The 18,238-nt window shown below is 43.3% G+C and overlaps 1 protein-coding gene across 7 annotated transcripts in view; it reads left to right on the forward strand.

The window, feature by feature from the left end:
- SCHIP1 (schwannomin interacting protein 1) overlaps positions 1-18,238 on the forward strand; it is a 670,730-nt gene that overhangs the window by 539,715 nt on the left and 112,777 nt on the right. Inside the window, exon 1 of one of the 7 annotated variants that reach the window (XM_019731978.3) lies at positions 17,494-17,867. The exons of 4 other annotated variants lie outside the window; for them this stretch is intronic. The gene's annotated coding sequence lies outside the window, so the exon portion shown is untranslated. Of the gene's footprint in view, positions 1-17,493; positions 17,868-18,238 lie in introns of those variants that run through there. 2 more of the 7 variants (XM_074327067.2, XM_019731979.3) reach the window with 2 other exon arrangements.

An 18,238-nucleotide genomic window follows, 5' to 3' on the forward strand; every position in this document is an offset into this window, starting at 1 on the left:
GCTCCTCCCCCACAAAGGCAATTCAGTTTCCAAAGTTTTAGAAAATATCCCTCACTGCTGTCATCTTCTCGCTCTGTATAGCCGTCTCTTTTTACTGCATCCCCACTGCAAGTGGCTCCCAGACTGCCCTCACAGTCCACCTGCAGAAGAAGCCACTTCTCACATCCTGGGAGGGGGGAGCATCCTGACCCCAGGCTGAGCTGAAGTGGGTGGCAGGAGGATGGGAGGCAGCTGGCGTCAGGCCATCTGCACACTGAATGGTTCCACAGAGGGTGGAACTCAGGAGGTGGGTCTTCCCACCAGAATCTTGTGTCCTGAGAGCAGAGGGGGTTAGACGCCAAAGGAATACTGGGGGCAGGATGCAGCTCAGGCAGAACAACACACCACTGTTTCCAACTAGAGCTGATGCAGCGAGGTACTCACCAACCTAATCCTGCCTTCCATTCTGGGTGAAATTGAAGAAGAGAAACAAAGTGGACAGGACCATCCCAAGAAAACAAATTGAATTCTTTAAACCCATCACCCAATCTACATAAGCCAAACTCCTGGGAATTAAATAAGCAGGTGGTCTCAGCTGTGAAAACCAAGGGAGAGGAAGCTGTGCCTTCACATCTGGGCACAGGTGTGGTCCTGTAAGAGGCAGATCGCTTCACTGCCCAGCGCAAAAGGGGGGAACCAGGATCGTGTATTAGAAAGAGCAAATGTTTTGCATTAAGAAATCCTGTCCTGGCTTCCAACTAGCCATGAACATTTGGACAAGAACCCCTTCTTGGGCTTCAGAAACAGAGTCGATCAAACGGTCTTTCAGACTCTGATATGCTCTGAGTCTGTAATTCATAATTCAGCTCACGATCCTCACTGCTCCCCAAAAGCCTCTCGTAAACCAAACCGTCTGCCTCAACCAATTCCTATTTCTGTCTCTCGCTCTGAATTAATAACATGCTTCATGCAGTCCCCATTGGCTCCTGAAAATGCTCCCATGAGCACCCTAGGACACTGCCCTTTTCTTTCTTTCTTTGCATCTCTCTTCCTCTTCTAGCTCTTAAGGTCCTCTGAAAGGAGGTACCAGTGTCAGGTGTTTTTTTTTCTTTGACTCTCCAGTGCTTAGCGCGATACCTCTCACTTATTAGATGTTCAATAAATGCTTGTGGTTGAATGAATGTATAGGGAAGATATAAAAACAGAGAAGAATGAGCCCGAGCAATTCAAAGCTCAAGAGCCAGCTTTGGCTAAAAGCCATATAGTCTACCCATAACTTCCTGAACTTCTTAGAATTAAAAAGAAAGAGAGAGAGAGAGAGAGGAGGGAATTTTGGATATTATAGCAATAATTTTCAGATATCACAGTTTCTACTACACTATGTCTCCACTGAGATACACCAGTTTCACAGGATTTTAGAAATACTAGTTTTACCTAGCCTTTATGGAATGTCTTATATTTGGAAAGCGTTAGTATAAAATTGCTGAGTAGAAATTTCCAGATCCCTGACTCCATGACTTCATACCTCTTTAAGCTGTTCACAGGAGGAAAAAAAACAAAAACCCAAATCAGAAAGTTTAAAAGTGACCACATCTTGATTTCTAAGCCCTGATCCTTTCACTGAAAATTCGTAACCTCCAGGGCCTCAGAATTAAATTAGAATTGCTAAAAGCCTAGGGAAGGCCACGTGGGATGAAACCGCTAGCCTAGAGGTCTAGAGACCTTACCAAAAATAATAAAGCCTTGCTGGTGTGGTGCTGGGAAGATCAGAGGGAGCTGGGTCTGACAGCAGAGGTGGCCTGGAATAGGACAAATCCCATCCTAGTCCAGTTCCAGGAGTTTGGATTTGTGGGGACGGAGATAGGATGCAGCGTCAAAGCTTTTGGGCCATGGCCAAATGTTTGATGAGCTTTCGCCTAATCATGGAGATCATGCATGAGTGATTCCAGCCTCAGGAAAGAGGTCAAAAGGAAAAGGGAAACACAGTTGATTGTGCCTCTTCCTGGCTCCAGGTCCTCCGCTGAGAGGATGCTGCCATTGCAGCCAGAGCTACTGCCACCGGCCTGAGGCAGAGAGACACTGCCTGCAAAAGTGTGCAGTCACCACTGCTGTCCCTGAGGGATACTGAAGGAGCATTTCTTCCAAAATATTGTCCACAAGGCAAAGAGTAACAAACTTCTCTAGCTTCCATGTGGTGATGGGCTATATACTCCTATGGTTCATCTATCATTTGTCCAAGCGTTATTTGCCCCTTGAGTCGCCAGTGTCCTGAACTCAATTATTTTTTCTTTTTCTGTCCACTGTGAAAAGAAGGAAGCCCCTCTGGCCCTTATTAATGGTGTCCTGGCAGCGGGGACAGGGGGAAAGACAAATCTGAGACCATCATAAAACCATAGGTTTAATGACAATAATAAACCTTATTCAAACCAAAAAGAGCTGGGCTTTGTTAAGCTCCCCAGGGTCTTATCTAAGTGACACACAAGGGAAGGTGCTGGGAGGTGGGGGAGGGGGTCACAAAGGTGCTGGGGGAGGCGGATCAGGAGCTTACATTTGCTTGTGACTTTGCAGACTGTTATCTAGAGCATGAGCTTGCAAGGGGGGCTAGTGGCAGTTTAAGGTCCCCACAGGCCCCTTGGAAAACCAAATGGATAGGGAGGCAACAATACCCTGGAGTAGCTTTGGACAGTACCTTATAGTAAGTAAAACTATTAGGAAAGGCAAGGGGTTAAGCTCAATTTGAGGATAATGTTGGGGGGGGGGGTCAGGGAGGAGGAGAGGCAGAGAGAAAAGTATGATCAGGGTGGGGTGCCCAAAAGGCTTCCAAGGTTCCAAATAATCTGACTTACAGTGGAGAGGTAGGAAATGCGCTGTTCATTTTGTCATTGTTCTTTAAACTGTGCATGTTTTCAGACCCTGCTTTTGTATGTATATTTCAAAATAAAAAGATCCATGTTACTCCCTCCAAAAAATAAAAACCCAAGGTCTGGAAGAAACTGATCGAGAACTAAAAATGGTGCCAAAATAATGTTTTCCGTGAAAATTTAAAACATGGACCATAGAACCAGTACAGATCTCTGTCTCTCTCTGTCTGTCTGTCTCTCTCTCTCTCTCTCTCTCTCTGTCTCTCTCTGTCTCTCTCTCTCTCTCTCCTCCTTCCCATCTCCCTCCCTCTCTTTATCTCTGCCTCCACTGGTAAAATTTTTGCTGACTGGGAAAAATGTTGTGGGAGTGAGGTGCGTTAGAATTTATCTATGAGTTACATTTGAGAGAGAATCATTCCCTCCCCCCACCACACACACACATACCCCAGCCTGCTTGTCAGGGCAGGACTGGGCAGGACTGGTTCAGCACACTTTCTTTCCCAAAGTTGAAAAGTTAAAAGTAATGCCTACTCTCTGGAAGCCGGTGTTTTACCCCAAGGAAGCCATTGAACAGAAGGCTGTTTAACATCCGCTGTGACCAGGTGGGCTGCCGTGCCGTGCTATGCTGGGCCGGTGAGCACCTAGTCCTGCCCTCAGCCCGTGTGGGTCTCCGCCCCAGGGCTCTCCATTATGCTCTGTGCACCAGCTCAGTATTTCCTATTTTACTTCACTCTTCACATGCCTCAAATAGCTCATTGTTTTCCCTGAGCCCTGGCTTAGCCAAGTTCCGTGTGTTTGGTTCCTTTGATCGTTCTGTTAAAATCAATCTTGTCCTCTAATTATTTTCTGTTCCACTTCTTTGAACCCCTTCCAGTTGCCTCCATTTCTCAAGGAGCCAGGTGTTTAATAAAGAATCTGGATGAAATTCAGGCAGAACCAGGCAGAGGCAGCTGCTGGCCCCCAGGTCTTGGTTGCCACTTCTTTAAGCAGCCAAGGTGTTTTACCGAAGGCATGTGACATTCCAGACACAAGAACCGTGCCCTGCACTTGGCAAGTGCTCAGTAAGTAATGGTCATATGAAGGAGTTAATTGGAATCTCTTTTAAATGGGCTGGACTATATTCTAACGTCCATTTAATTTGCTTCCCCATCCTACCCTCAGCCCAGCTCTCCTTCTGCTTTCAGTTTTCTCTTTCCGACCTCATAGTTATTTCATAGCTTACTTCTTTGATGCTTTAGTGTACACAATTTTAAATTAAATTTTCTTGTTTTCTGATCATATATTTAACCTCATTAGTTTAATTCATGTCATAGGATTTTGCTAGGAACCTTGTTTACCAGATTGGTGCTATTTATACATTATTCTATGGTGCCCTTTTTTCCAAATAACTGATAATAATGTTTATATTGTCTTATTTTTAATTTCTCTTTATTTAAGAGTAGACTTTTCTTCGATAGTTGTTAATTTTCAGTGTTTTTCTAAGTATCCGTAGTTTCATCACATCCTGACAAAGGTTTGGGTTGAGGATAAAGACCATTGTCTTAAAATGATATGATGTCTGGGGTTTGCTTCAAAATAATCTGGTAGGGGTGGAGGGAAAAGGAGGGTTATAGGTGAAATAAGATTGCCAGAGCTGGGTGATGGAGATACCGGAGTTCATTGCACTATTCAATTATGTAAATATTTGAAGTACTTCCATAACATAAAGTTATTTTTTAAGAAACCAAAAAAAATATACGCAGATATACAGTTGGTCCTGTGAATTATCTTAGGACTTAGAGAAAGGGAATTCCTCCACCGTCCTCTAGCTGTCCTTGTCATTGTCATTTATGGTGGTTCAGCCCTTCCTCTAGGTTCACTACAAAGTTCAGCCCTTGCTCCTCCTCTTCCTTCATTTCCAAACTCTTGTTCTCACCTGGGAGATTGTTTTGAGCTGATGTGTGGTTTGTCCAATGCCTCCCATCTGCCATGCTAATCGTCTGCTCTTTCACTCTCTTTCAGCAGCCCACTGGCCCTTTGAACCATTTTTTAAAATGATGCCAATCTCTGTGTGGTGACTGTCTAGCACCGCGGCTAAGACTTTCAGATTATGTTTCGTTACAGTTTCCTTTTTCTCAGCATCACTCAACACATGAAACATGTATGTAATCCAGCCATTTCTGGCTTAAAATCCTTCAAGTTCAAATTCAAGTTCAGTATCCTTCACATCCTTGCTTTCCTACTATTTCTAGCCTCTTTCCCTGTCATCCTGTCATAGTCACTCTTTTTCAGCTATACCAAGCTTCCTTCATTTGTGGGTAACAGACCGTGCTTTCTCTCACCTCCAAACTTCTGACCATACTGTTCCCCGAGATTGGAATGTCCATCATTCTGCCTCTGGGGGACTTCAGCAAGTTTTGTTTATATCTCAAGACTCAATTCAAGTATCACTCCGTTTGGAAGGCCTCCCTGAGCTGTCCACATTGAGTTAAATGCCCCCTCCAATACCTTTTCTCATAGCACTCTTTGTGTCCATCCTAATCCTTTGAAACCCAACTGGAATCAGTGACATTCTTCGTGTCCTTTCTACACCATAACTCTTTCTCCCCAGAACCCAACCCAGTAGCTGGCACATAGTAGGTATTTGAATGAATGAGAAACTGAATGAACAGCGGAATGGATAAATGAATGCTGCTATCTCCTTCAGGTCACACCTCCCTACCTGGGCTGTTCTCCAGAGGGCTGGCCTGGAAGCCCCTCCAGTGTTTGCCTCCTAAGTGCCCTCCTCAACCCACCTGACCCATCTGGCTCTAGTTGTAACCATGTTCCCTGTCCCGCCTGAGTCCTTCCCACTTGGTTCTTCATCCAGACAAGTGTTTCCCAGAGTGTGGTACACAATAATTTTTAGGTGATAGACAAACGTCTTTTGACAGTCTTGGATTTACATTCGTATCTATTCAACGAGGGGAGGGGAATGAGCACAGAAAACCTGTGATTTCGCAGAGAAGATTGCATAGGATGAGACAACGCTAGGTCGTGCCATGGTAATCAGCCTTACCTGGACCTCATAAATCAGGGGAGAGGTGCTCAGGCATAACCATAAATGTTCCATGCCCTCTATAACTGAACCCTCGCCGGGGAAACAGCCTGGCAGTCAGCGGGGAAACACAAGGGTAGGGAAAGGCTCCCATGCTGAATCCCACATGCATCTCTGTGTTTTAGTCAGTGATATGTTGAAGTGTCACTTCTGGAAGTTGCTTTAAATGTATGTATACACTTAAACGTAACAGATGAAATAATTAAGTACCTTTTAAGCTATTTAACCGCATCCTCATGTGAGTTCAGATTTAGTGTGGATTATCTAACAACTGACAGATGTTTCATTGGTGTGGATCCTCCTCTGTGTCTGAAACTATCAATTAGAATCCAGCTATTTTGATCAAAAAGTCCCATTCTTCGCAATAAGAAACTTATTTTCAGCCATGCACTTTATGTCAACTTGGTTTATTCTATTTTTTTGTTTGGCATTTTTACTTTATATTTTTTAAATGTTTGATAATTATAGAACTTACTATATTTTATCAAATTGTTTTTATAGAATACTATATTTTATCAAATCTAATATACCATTGGTATGTAAAACACCTCATTATTTTATGTGCTGCTAAGAATAACAGAGATGGTGCCAATTATAACTGCAAGATGCCATTGATTCTAAAACAGATCCCAATTTCAGAGGTGTTAAAATTATTTTTTAAAGTGTATCTTAAAATTGATGAAATGCAGTGTACGTACTCATACACTTCACTGCTATTTTAGCAGATAATACTTATATTCCATTTATCAAAATGATACGAAGTTTCTCTTTTGAATGAATTTTAAAATGAGTTGATTTAAAGAACAATATTAAGTAGGAGTAGAGGTGGAATATGGTATGTATGGTAAGATCCTGGAGGCGGTGGCCAAATATTGTGACTTAGCCTTACTGCTTAGGCCCAGGTACCACCCCTTGGCCCCACCTGCCAGCTCAGGTCAACCCCACCGCCCTCAGCACAGTGCCCAGAACCACCTGAGGCAGACCCCAGCTCCTCCACCGAGCCAGGGACAGGACTTTGGCCAATTACACCTGTGCTCAGGTTGAGGAATGTGGCTGTAACTCCCTGAAGTCATTTTATGACAGTGAAAAGAAATTCCTAGGAAATAGACTCATGGGGATTGGAATGATCTGGGTTTGCCTCTCTTAAAATAACAGCATATTCAGAGGTTTCTGTTTTGTTTTGATTTTAACCCTTTCTCCAAGAAGTCAAGAGAGAAAAAGAGCATTTCCGTCTCTGTTGCTGGGTAATTTACTAATCATGGCAAACTAAACACTAAACACTCAGTTTCAGTGATTATCAAACCAAAGAACGGTCGACTTTGTTTTCATAACAGAGTTAGCAGTTCAAAATAATTATGAATAACCTGAAGCAAAATGTATTTCACTGAGAAAGTACAGAAGTAGCTAATATCCGACTTCCGAGACAGGAAAAGTGAAAAGAGAATTATTTCAGATGGAGCTAGGAAAATGTGTTGCGTTTCCATTGGGAAAACGCTGTGCTTTTGTACACCATCTCTCTGGATGTTGCAGTGCATTTGTGCTCATCACGCTTTCAATCCCACCCTGTGCTCCGTCTAGTCTTGGGCTGCCAGGCACCCGCGAGCCCTCCAGAACCCTTTGATTTACTCGGTGCTCATTCTTGAAGGTTGCTATGAATCATTAACCAAAATGCAGTAGAGCAGGAGGTCACAAGTCATATAGGCTCCACTACTTGCACACAGCCTGTTTTTGGAAACGTAAGTTTGAAGGTTTTAATGTAGGTGTAATCGAGAAGATAAACTGAACACGTATGCATATTTTAATAAAGGTATTTTTCAGAGTCAGCAAATATTCATATCATATTAAGCATCAATAAACCTATTACAGTGTAATAAAAAGGAAAGGTCTTATAATAGAAGATTATTTATAGGCTATTACTTATTAGTATAATTTAAAAAATATTATCAGTGACAATTAGCAAAATTGATAATATTGGAGATGCAGCTGTTTCCACTCACGAATACTAATAATGCTAGCAATAATTCTATACAGTAATATTAATTGAAAGCTAAACCTCTTCCAAGTTTTTGTTTATCCATATGGATATTTTTGTTTATCAGATAACTACCATTTCCCTGAAAATAAGACCTAGCTGGACAATCAGCTCTAATGTGTCTTTTGGAGCAAAAATTAATATAAGACCCAGTCTAATATTATATTATATTATATTATATTATATTATATTATATTATATTATATTACATTATATTATATTATACCCGATCTTATTTTACTATAATATAATAAAGACCGGGTCTTATATTAATTTTTGCTCCAAAAGTCACATTAGATCCGATTGTCCGGCTATGTCTTATTTTCGAGGAAACAGGGTGTTGCATATTTTACAAGAACTATTTCCTGGTATTCATAAAAGTTATTGACATCATACACTAAAGTTTGAAATGTACTCACAGAGTAAAATTATAAGCGTAGCCTGGCTGGGCACCCTTTCTCCAAGGAGACGTAGTGGACAGAAAGCCAAATATTTTTAGGAAGTAGAATTACTGGGACTTGGTGTCATAGGTCAGGTTCCCTAGAAGCAGAACCTGACACAGAGATTTAGGTGTGGGTGTTTTATTGAGGGATAAACCTGTAAGGAAGTGAGAGAAGCAGGATAGGAAGGAGGAAATGCCAAGTAGGATGTGGATCAGATGGTCTCTCCTTAGCCGGATGAAGGCCAAGGGATAAATTGTAACAGAGAGGATAGCTGTGAGCCTTTGCAGCCAATATTCAGAGCAGCCGGGGGTGGGTGTAGTGGCACCAACAGGAATCTGCTTGGAGCCCTAACAGCACTAAGTACATTTGATGATGAAGGGAGGGGACGTGAAAAGAGGGGGACCAGGAGGGCTCCCAGGTTTGTGGCATGAACGAGTGAACAGATTCTTGTATATAACAACAACGCTCCCTTCATAATCCCAAAAAATGTAAGGTTAACATAGAAGAAATATGAAAAGATTCTTTATTTTGCAAATAAATACATTTTCCTTTACTTTTACTTTCTGGGTGAAAAATACCAACTTCTTGACATACTTGCACAGGATCGATTTTCCCTTAAAAATATATACACTTTTTCTTTCCAAAGTTTGCTTTTTAGAACTGCTTCCCGTTGAAATTTATTCTGCTTCTCGTTGAAAATAGATCCAAACTGTTTCTAGTACTCTAATAATTCAAGATTCACCTAGCTACAATCCCAATATGATGTTAGCTTTTAATGAAAAAGTAGTTAGGCATTGTTCTTCTGTACTGACTCTTCAGTCCAAATTGGCCTATGGACCAAATCCAGACAGCAATCTGTATTCGTATGGCCTGAGAGCCAAGAATTTTTACATTTTTAAAGTGTTGCTTAAAAATAAAAATAAAAAAAGAATATTCAAGAGACTGACCCACAAAGCTGAAAATATTTATGATTTAGCCCTTTACAGAAAATGTTTCCCAACCCCTGCTCCCAGAACTTTTTCAGAAGTGTGCTGGCTCAGTCTATATTTTGAAAGGAAATCTGATATTCAAAAACTTCAAATTAGTAAATGATTTATAGAACCGTAAAATTATTTGTTTTTGGAAAGACTACATCACAGAATTTATATAAATAAATTCTAACTCTTCTGAACAATTATTTTAATGGAATTCTTCAGCAAATCAGAATCATTCATTTTAAGTAAAATACGCATAATTTGTCCCATTTCATAAAAAAAAAATATTACCACCTATTTTGTGATTCTTGTAAATAAATTGAAAAACACCAAATAGATACAAAAGTAAAAAAAAAAAAACCAACCTGCAATCTTACCATCCATAGTTAAGCACTGTTCACATTTCACTACATCTTTTTCTCAGCATATTCATTTCATTTTTAAAATGTGGATCACATAGTATGTGTAATAGTATATCCTCATTCATTTAATGTTATAATTTTCAAAAACATCCCATTTGACTGCATTTATTCTGCAGGCTGAATATGTCACAATTTATTTAAACATCTTCCCATTTTTTGACATTTAGGTTGAAGCTAATTTTTCACTATTGTAAATGCCACAGTGTGCATCTTTATGCATAAATCTAGATCTTCATTTCCTTAGGTTAGATTTTTAAAAGAGTAACTATTGTCTCCTCCCCCTATTCTGTTCCTTATCTTTCTTATAAACCCGTTCTTCTTCAAGATTTATAAATGATGGAGTTCCTCGGGACTAGAAACTTGGCCTATTCTTCTCACTCTCTGTATTTGTCTCCAGAAGAGCCTCTTATATCTAAGATTTCAAATGCCATCTGTATGCGATGACTCCCATATTTACGTCTCCAGCCCCAGGTCTGTCTGCTAAGCTCCAGACTACATATCTGAGTACCTAGTTGTCATCTCCACTTGCATGTCATATACCATCTCAAATGGAAAATGCCCTAAAAGGGATTCAGTATCTACCCTCCTGCTACTCCCCCACCAAAAACTCTCTTCTCTTTATTGCCCATTTCAGTAAAGAGATGTTGTCACCTCTGCTTATGATACAAACCTGGGAAATCATCCGTGACATCTCTCACTCTCTCACCACCCCCATCTATTCAGTCACCAGGGCCTGTTGATTCTACGAGCTAAATATATCTTTAATATTTCCATCTCTCTCCTCTCCCCAACCCCTCCTAAGCCACATACGTCTCTTTCCTGCATAACCTACTATATTTGCTTCCTAATTGGTCTCTCTGTACCCACTCCTGTCCTGTCCTGTCCTTTTATCCCCTTCGCAATTCTCCACCATGGAGAAAGTTTCAAAAAATGTCAGTCTGCTTTTATAACCCTTATGTGCCTGGTAGGAGAAAGATCTTAATGTCAACCCCACTTCTTGCTACTTTTCTCCGTACTGTCTTGCTCCAACCTAGGGGTTTCCTCTCAGCTACTCAACTGTGCTAAGCTTCTTCCAGCCTTCATTAAATATCTTCCCTATACCTGTAATAAATACCCTTAACCTCCCTTTTCAGCTATCAACCCTTTTCCTGATCCGTCCCCCAACACACATACTACCTACATGCTCTCTCAGCATCCTATGAGTCTACTCTTTGAGTACTTACTCCAAGTTGTAATCTAAATTGTTGTGTGTTTTTTCCCTGAAATGTCTCTTTTTTCACTAAAGTTTCATTTTGGGAAAATAGTATTTGTCTCTTTCACCACAGTATCTCCCAGTGCCTAGCATGTAATAGGTGCTCAATAAATTTGTTGAATTAGTGACAGGTCATGGGGTGTAAACTTTGTAAAGACATTTAAAACATAGTATTCCAGAAAGTTTATATCAATCAATGTATAAACCCACCAGTAGTATATGAATGTTCCTTTGATCACCCCCATCCTGACACTGAGTAGTATCGTTTTAAATAGTTTTTAAATATTTTTACAGGCAAAATGTTACCTCATTATTATTTAAATTGCATCTCTTTGATTACTATGAAGTTGAACATTTTTCACAAGTTGATAGGCTCTCATATATTTTCTGTGGTTTTTAAATTCATGACATACGGCTTTTATTGAAACATTTTTGTTGGGATATTGTGGAAGTTCATTTCCATTAATTATTTTTCTACCGATAAAACACCACCACCAAACGTACTTAACTTCATCTGAAGGTGTGGGCAGATTTGACAAATACTGCTCCCCATGATTTATGTTTAGACATTGATGCTTCACCCTGACCTTGGATGATCATAGAATTCATCACGTGAACTGGGACACTTTTGAGAATGAAGGAGGGAGGGCACCATGAATAACTATGCCAGGACAACAGGTAGAAAGCAGGATCGTCCTGCATATGCCAAGATGTATGGTGTCTCTAATTTTCATGCAGACTTACAACTCGGGGGACCTTACAAGAAGGGAGAGCAGAGGTCCAAGTGGGGATCCGGGGATAATCTGAGGATAAATCTCCTTGCTGTTCTGAGTTTTAATATGGATGCCTTTGTGCTGTGCTGTTCAGTGATACACTGACTCATCCTGAGACTCCCTGTCACCTGGGCTGCCTCCCTCACGTGCCTCACCTGACTGACCCTTGGAGGCATCTGACAATTTCATACAGTTCTGCTTTCGTGATGAGGCCAGTGGCCCAACGAGCTGCAGGGACTGTCTTGCCCATAAATGGAGAGCTTCTGAGAGGCAGAGCCTTGGCAGAGTTCACCCCTATTCCACCACGCTGCCCCCATCTTCACTCTCAGATGCATTCCTCCTGCCTGCATTGCACTGAGAATGCCAGAGCTATTTTTTGATTTTATAGTGCTTCCAAAGTTATGTCAACAAGTGGCCAGAAGAGAGTTTTCACTTTCCTAGAGCATCCTGAGAGGATGTTCCTCTTTGACAAGCATAACAATCAACATACAAGGCCTGCACCCGAGGCAGTTCATCTTGTCCTGGGGTTATGTGCACACGGGCTTCAGTGCCTAGCATTTGTAATGCTTCCCTGAGCTCGTGCAGTGCATCTGCAAACTTTCCCAGCTTATCCTAAGTATCCTTTTAAGTACTCTGTACCCTTCAGAGAAACTCAAAAAATACATTCAGAGTTGCTTACAGACTTGCATTTTCAAGAATCGCTAGGAACTTACGGAAAATAGTATAGGATGACAGAAAAGTGGAAAAAGAAAGACGGTGGGGGGTCTTTTCTTTTTAGGAGTTTAGATGTTGAGTTTTTCTCAATGCCATCCAATGAGTTATGACTTTATTAAGAAAAAAATCAGCAGCCTTCCTCTTCATTTCTTGTCAACAGAGAACAAATTTCCTACCAATGAAATTCGCAATAGGGCCTCTGTGGTCTGTGGTGCACTGCACAACTCCAGCGAATGCTCTTTACATTAAATTTCATCTATGAGAATGGTGCCAAATTGTCCCTCCTGGCAGGTACCTGTGGTGCAGTTCACAATCCTCCTGGCACCATAGAGGGCACATTCTGTGCAGCCATATGCTGAGGTCCTGACTGACACTCTATGTGATTTTTCACTGATCAAGACACTGTCCCTTTGCTGCCATTAGCGTTCCCTTATTTACTATGCCGTGGATATTCCAGGGTAATCTTCGTTTCCAACATACATTCACCTGGTGTCTGTAAGTACTGTAGTGTTTGTCAAGCCAAGTGTCCTGGTTTCAGGTTTAGAAAAGAAGTCATTAGAGCTATCTTTTATGGGCGAAGGTTGCCTAGATTTTGCCATTTCATTTTTATTGAGGAAAATGTAGGAAATAAATACAATCTCATGGTTTGCTAGAGAATCGAAACATTTAAGATGCTAATGTATTTAAAGGATTTTTTTGTTTGTTTCCTTTTTTTTAAAGTATAGGTCTGGAGATGGATCCTATATACACCTAAAATAATTTTTTTTCTGTATTTCATTTACAAAGTATCTATGCATACAAACTAAATTAAGATCAACCCATTGGCTCTACAGAAATAAAAGAGAAATATCATGCATTCAAATTACCTAAGGGAGAGAGACCTTGGTTTTGAATTATAATAGTAGCAGAACCAACTTTGTATCTCCCAACAAAGAAGGTGATGCAACCATTCAGAGACATTTTTATACTATGTTTCCTATAATGCCTAGGATGAAATCCAAGGGGTCTTTTAGCTGGAAGAAACCTTTAGTTCATTTACTTTTTCATTCATTCAGTTAATTCTTACTGTTTGCTTAATACAGTCATGCAGTCTAGCCCCCTCCCTAAGGAAACTGAGGTCACACAGCTCGTTAGAGACAGGGCTGGAAACTAAGCTCAGATGTTATACACCCAGGACACTTCGCCCACAGTGCTGTTAAATATTCCCAGGTAGTTACATTCAGGTGATGAAACAGGAGAGCATCATGTGACTTGCATGTAATTCATGTAATAAAGATGAAATACAAACCCCATTGCCAGTGACTTCTTTGTTACTCTAAATGCTACAACTTACACAAGGTTCAACATTAGGGCTGCTAACTTCAGAATTCGTCTGGGATTTTGTAAATAAATCTTTTCCCCACCTATTCAAACTCCTTATGATTTAAATATTTCAATCATGTCTTTTCTCAAATGTTGCCTTTATGGATTATAGTCCTATAAACAGCACTGACCTCTGAGGAACATGCTGTCATCCCTACCCTTTGAGTATTATTCCAGACAGTTCCCTATCCGTGACAAAAATGAATAACCCAATCTCATGGTGGCTTCCTTGTTAAAGGATTTGTTTTGGGGGGAACTTCCGGCATGTAGTTCATAGAACAATGTGAAATTTTCTTTTCTGAGGTGTCTGTACTGTGCCTTTGCACAATGAACTCTCCCAACTTGCTGAGTACTGCTGAACTTGTTGACAGTTGAGGAGGGCGAGCACATGTGAGCAGAGGAGAGCAGCTGCTCCTGCCAGCTGCCTTCTTCTCTACATAGACATAGCTACTGCCCAAGGAGCCTCTGCAGAGCAGGTAACTGGGATCTAGTTTGAGGTTGTTGAAAGGAGACCCTTGTGACATTTTTGCTTGGTGAATTCATCCATATGCCTCCAGACCAAGGGATATGTTAGCAGAGTGACTAAGAGCCAGGGTTCTGAAGCCAAACTTCCCAGGTTCAAATCCTGGCTTTGCCACCTAGCTTTCCAGCTTTTTGACCTCAGGCAAGTTACTAAATGTCACTGTCTTCAGCATCCTCATAAATAGGGATAATAGTTTCTTCGTAGGGTTTTGAGGACTTAATGAATTAAATGTTATTATAATGAATAACTAGCAACAAATATTGATGAAGCTCCTACTCCATTCCAGTTACCATGAAAACCACAGAAATGGCCCCACCCTTCATGGAATTTAGAGTACTTTTTGTACTAGGAGCCCTGACCCATTTAAGGGTTGTGAAATCAATGTAATAAGGTGTGACTGCATTTTGTTTTAAATGAATAGGATAGGATTTTACAAAATATGAGTTTTATGAAACTTTTTTTCAGTTACATGTTTTTATATGTATATGTGGCCTGGGTCTTCATATAAAATGGATTTCTTGAGTAGTAGAGAAGATAAGCAATTAAATAGCAACCTCAATACACTGTGTGTGGTAAGTTCAGTGAGTGTCATAGGACCTCAAAAAGGTCACCCAGCGCCATTGCGAAGGTATAAAGAATCAGGGAAGTCTTCTAGGAGGAGGTGACATTTAACCTAAGACTTAAAGGATGAATAGAAATTTGCTAAAAGAAGTTGGGGAAGGTTCGGCGGGAAGCGATTCCTTTAAGGGCAATGAGGAGAATGGGCAGAGATAGTTGGGAGACTGTTCAGTAATTTCAGGGCACAGAGTCTAGACCACGGTGGGGACAGTGGGTCTTTGAGAGGGACAGGACTTGGTAACTGATGGGGGAAGGTGCTGGTCTGAGATGACTCCCACTTGACTTACATCTCTGCTGTTTAATTTACAGAGGTTGCAGGGGACAAATCTGTCAACCCTAAGCCCCTAACTTGAGGAGACTTTCTGTAACCAGGAAAACAGGATCTTTCAATCACTTTGCAAATCATCTCTCCATCCTGTTGGACATAGCTGTAGACTGTTGCTGGCCTAGTAGTTGGCAGGGCTTCCTGTTCCAAAGTGGGAGGGTTCTTGGCAGACGAGGGAAAGCTGGAAACAGAATGGAAGCTGGGCTAGCCAGACACCTTGCATGAAAAGAAAAGGAAAAAAAAAAAAAAAGGAAACCTGGTAGTTTCCTATCTGATCCAGAATATCTGGTTAGAGAATAATTTAAAAGGACAGATAATTCAAAGATATTTCTATTTGGCTTTGAAATGCCATGCATTTTTGGCAGTGCATGTACCTTGCCAAATGTTTTTTCTAAGGCCTTCTTTTGCATTCCCTGAACACAGACCATCTGGTCACCAGGGGAATGAGCCGAAACCGAGGAAGGATTCTGGGTGGGTGGTTGAGGAGGTCCTAATGTTTAAAAATTGGACTGAGACCACAACCGTCCCTTATCACCCCAGTTGATCGATACTTATCTATTTACCTGTGTCCTGCCACAGAGCAGGGAGCTTTCTCTGACCTAAGACTTACCAAGTCACATGGTGACTACTTGAAAAGGAGCTATCTGGTTCCCAGCACATAACGCTTCCTACCCACATCTCTGCACACTCACAGGGCCACCTCCTTCCCACAGGGGGCAGCCAAGCTGACCCAGGGCTCCGCAGCAACCTCAAAATCAAACCATATTTGGAGCATAAGGCAGGCTGTTGACAGATGTTACCCTAAAAGACATTCTAAGTTATAATCAGTCCTGTAAAGAGCTGTAAAGGGGCCAGAACAGAAGGTCCCTTTTCCTGTTATTCATAAGATTGCTGCTTGCAGACAAGTCAGAAGCTTATCTCTGGCTCAGGCCTACCTAGCAGAGGAAGGAGTCTCACTTTACTGAAATCACTTCAACAAAGGGTCTCTGCACCCAATCCCATTAGACCTAGAAGAAATGTCAGGGTGGCAGCCACTCCCTCCTAAAGAATCCCAAGCATTCCCCCATCCTCCGTCTGGCATCTGGACAGTGCGAAGTCAGGCTAGTGGCCTGGTCCAGGCTAGAATTCCCTGGTAATAATTAGTAACAGGCTCAAATCTGGAGTTCAGGGAAACTGGTTTTCTTCAATCCATTGTAAAATGAAGTGCTATTTTTCTTTGTACAACCCCCATCCACAGCTTTCTTGAGGTATAATTGACATAAAATTGTAAGGTATTTAAAGTGTACACCATGGTGATTCAATATACATATACACAGATTCCACACACCTCACCCCATCTAGTTGAAAAACCCAGCATAGGGCTCTTTGACTCAGTTTCCTGAAAAATTGAAGGAAGCCAGCGAATGTGCCAGGAGCATGTCACCTGATCTCTTCCTTTAATGCCTCCATGTTTGGAGGTGGTCAGAGGGGACTTTGGAGGCTCGCCAGAACCTTCCCCACCATGCCAGGTATCATTCCCATCTCACGCTCACCCCTTCATTCCCCATACACACACCTCTCTGAGGTCATCCTCAGCGCGCAGCCAGGAGGGAAGGAGACGTGAGCTAGAGCAACAGGTTCCACCCACAGCCTGAACTTGGAAGGGGAGACAGCCCGGCGACTGGAGTTGGGCGATGGAGCAGAGGAAGCTGCGAGGAGGAAGGTGGGAGGGAAATGATGGGGCATGACCACCGAGCACACGTCATTCGGGCTCCCACATGGGCTTGTGTACGTGCGCGTGTGGGAGAGGGAGGTCCTCAGGGGGTCACTGGGGACTTTCCCGTGGGTTAGAAGGCGCGGGGTCCGCACTTTGGGATGTCGGGAGGCTCAGGAGGGGTAACGAGACCCCCAGCCAGGGCTTGAGGCGCGCCCAGAAAATACGAATGTGTCTGGGGCTTAAAATTCACCACCCTCCCCAGGGCGCAGCCCCATGCTAATTGTAAGGTTCTGCGCCCCTAACACCCCGCACTCCCTTCCTTCGGGCTTTTTCCCAGCTTCTCCAGCCCCATCGCTGCCCGGCCCCCCGCCCCAGCCTGCTGCCGCGAAAACCGGGAGAGCGGACTGCACCGCGCCCGGCAGCCTCTGGGCATGCTCCGTGGCGGGACGGCTCCGCCGCCGAGAGGGCGCGTCCTTCCTCCCCAGGGCGGCGGCGGCGCCTGCAGCGACAGTCGCCGCGCCCCGGCCCGTCACACCTTTGGGGGCGGAGGGGGCCGCCCTCCCGGGCGGGAGCCCAGAACGCCCCCCACCCCGAGCTTTCCGGCGAGCAGAGGAGGGGCCGGCCCGGGAGGCGCGGAGGCGGGAGCGAGACCTCCGAGCTGCGGACCGCTCCTTAGAAAGTAAAGCTCAGCTAGCGAGCGGAGCCGGGATCCTAGCGGCCGGCAGGGGCGGATCTGGCCGGGGTCGGGGTGGTCTCCAGCACTGAGCGAGGTGCAAATTTAGTTGCCGCCCACCTTCTTCTCAGTCCCCGCCCCCAGGTAATTATAATTCTCTGGGAAAGTGGTTCTCGGAGAATTCTTGGGGCGGGGCGCAGGGGCGCGCCTGGCGCAAAATGGTTAAAACAAAGTCCATGCGCGCCCCAGGCCCCTTCTTAAGGAAAGTGTGCGCGCCGGTGGCTGGGCACCCCCTTTGCTGATTTGAGGGTTCGTTACCCGGAGGAAGTCTGGTTGTGGCAGAGGAGGGGGCTAGGATAGGGATGCCTCAGGCTTGTGCCGGCTCCGGCCCGCAGGCCTCCTTGGGGGGCGCACCTCCCGCGAGGCGGGCGCGGGGCGCTGGGCCCGGGCGTTCGCAGCGGGCGGCCGGAGCAGGCTCGGCCCGGTGGCTCACTCTCTCTGCCTCCTCCCCCCAG

Source organism: Rhinolophus sinicus, chromosome 17 (assembly GCF_057876585.1).
Source record: "Rhinolophus sinicus isolate RSI-liver-muscle chromosome 17, RSI-T2T, whole genome shotgun sequence".
Classification (NCBI taxonomy): domain Eukaryota; kingdom Metazoa; phylum Chordata; class Mammalia; order Chiroptera; family Rhinolophidae; genus Rhinolophus; species Rhinolophus sinicus.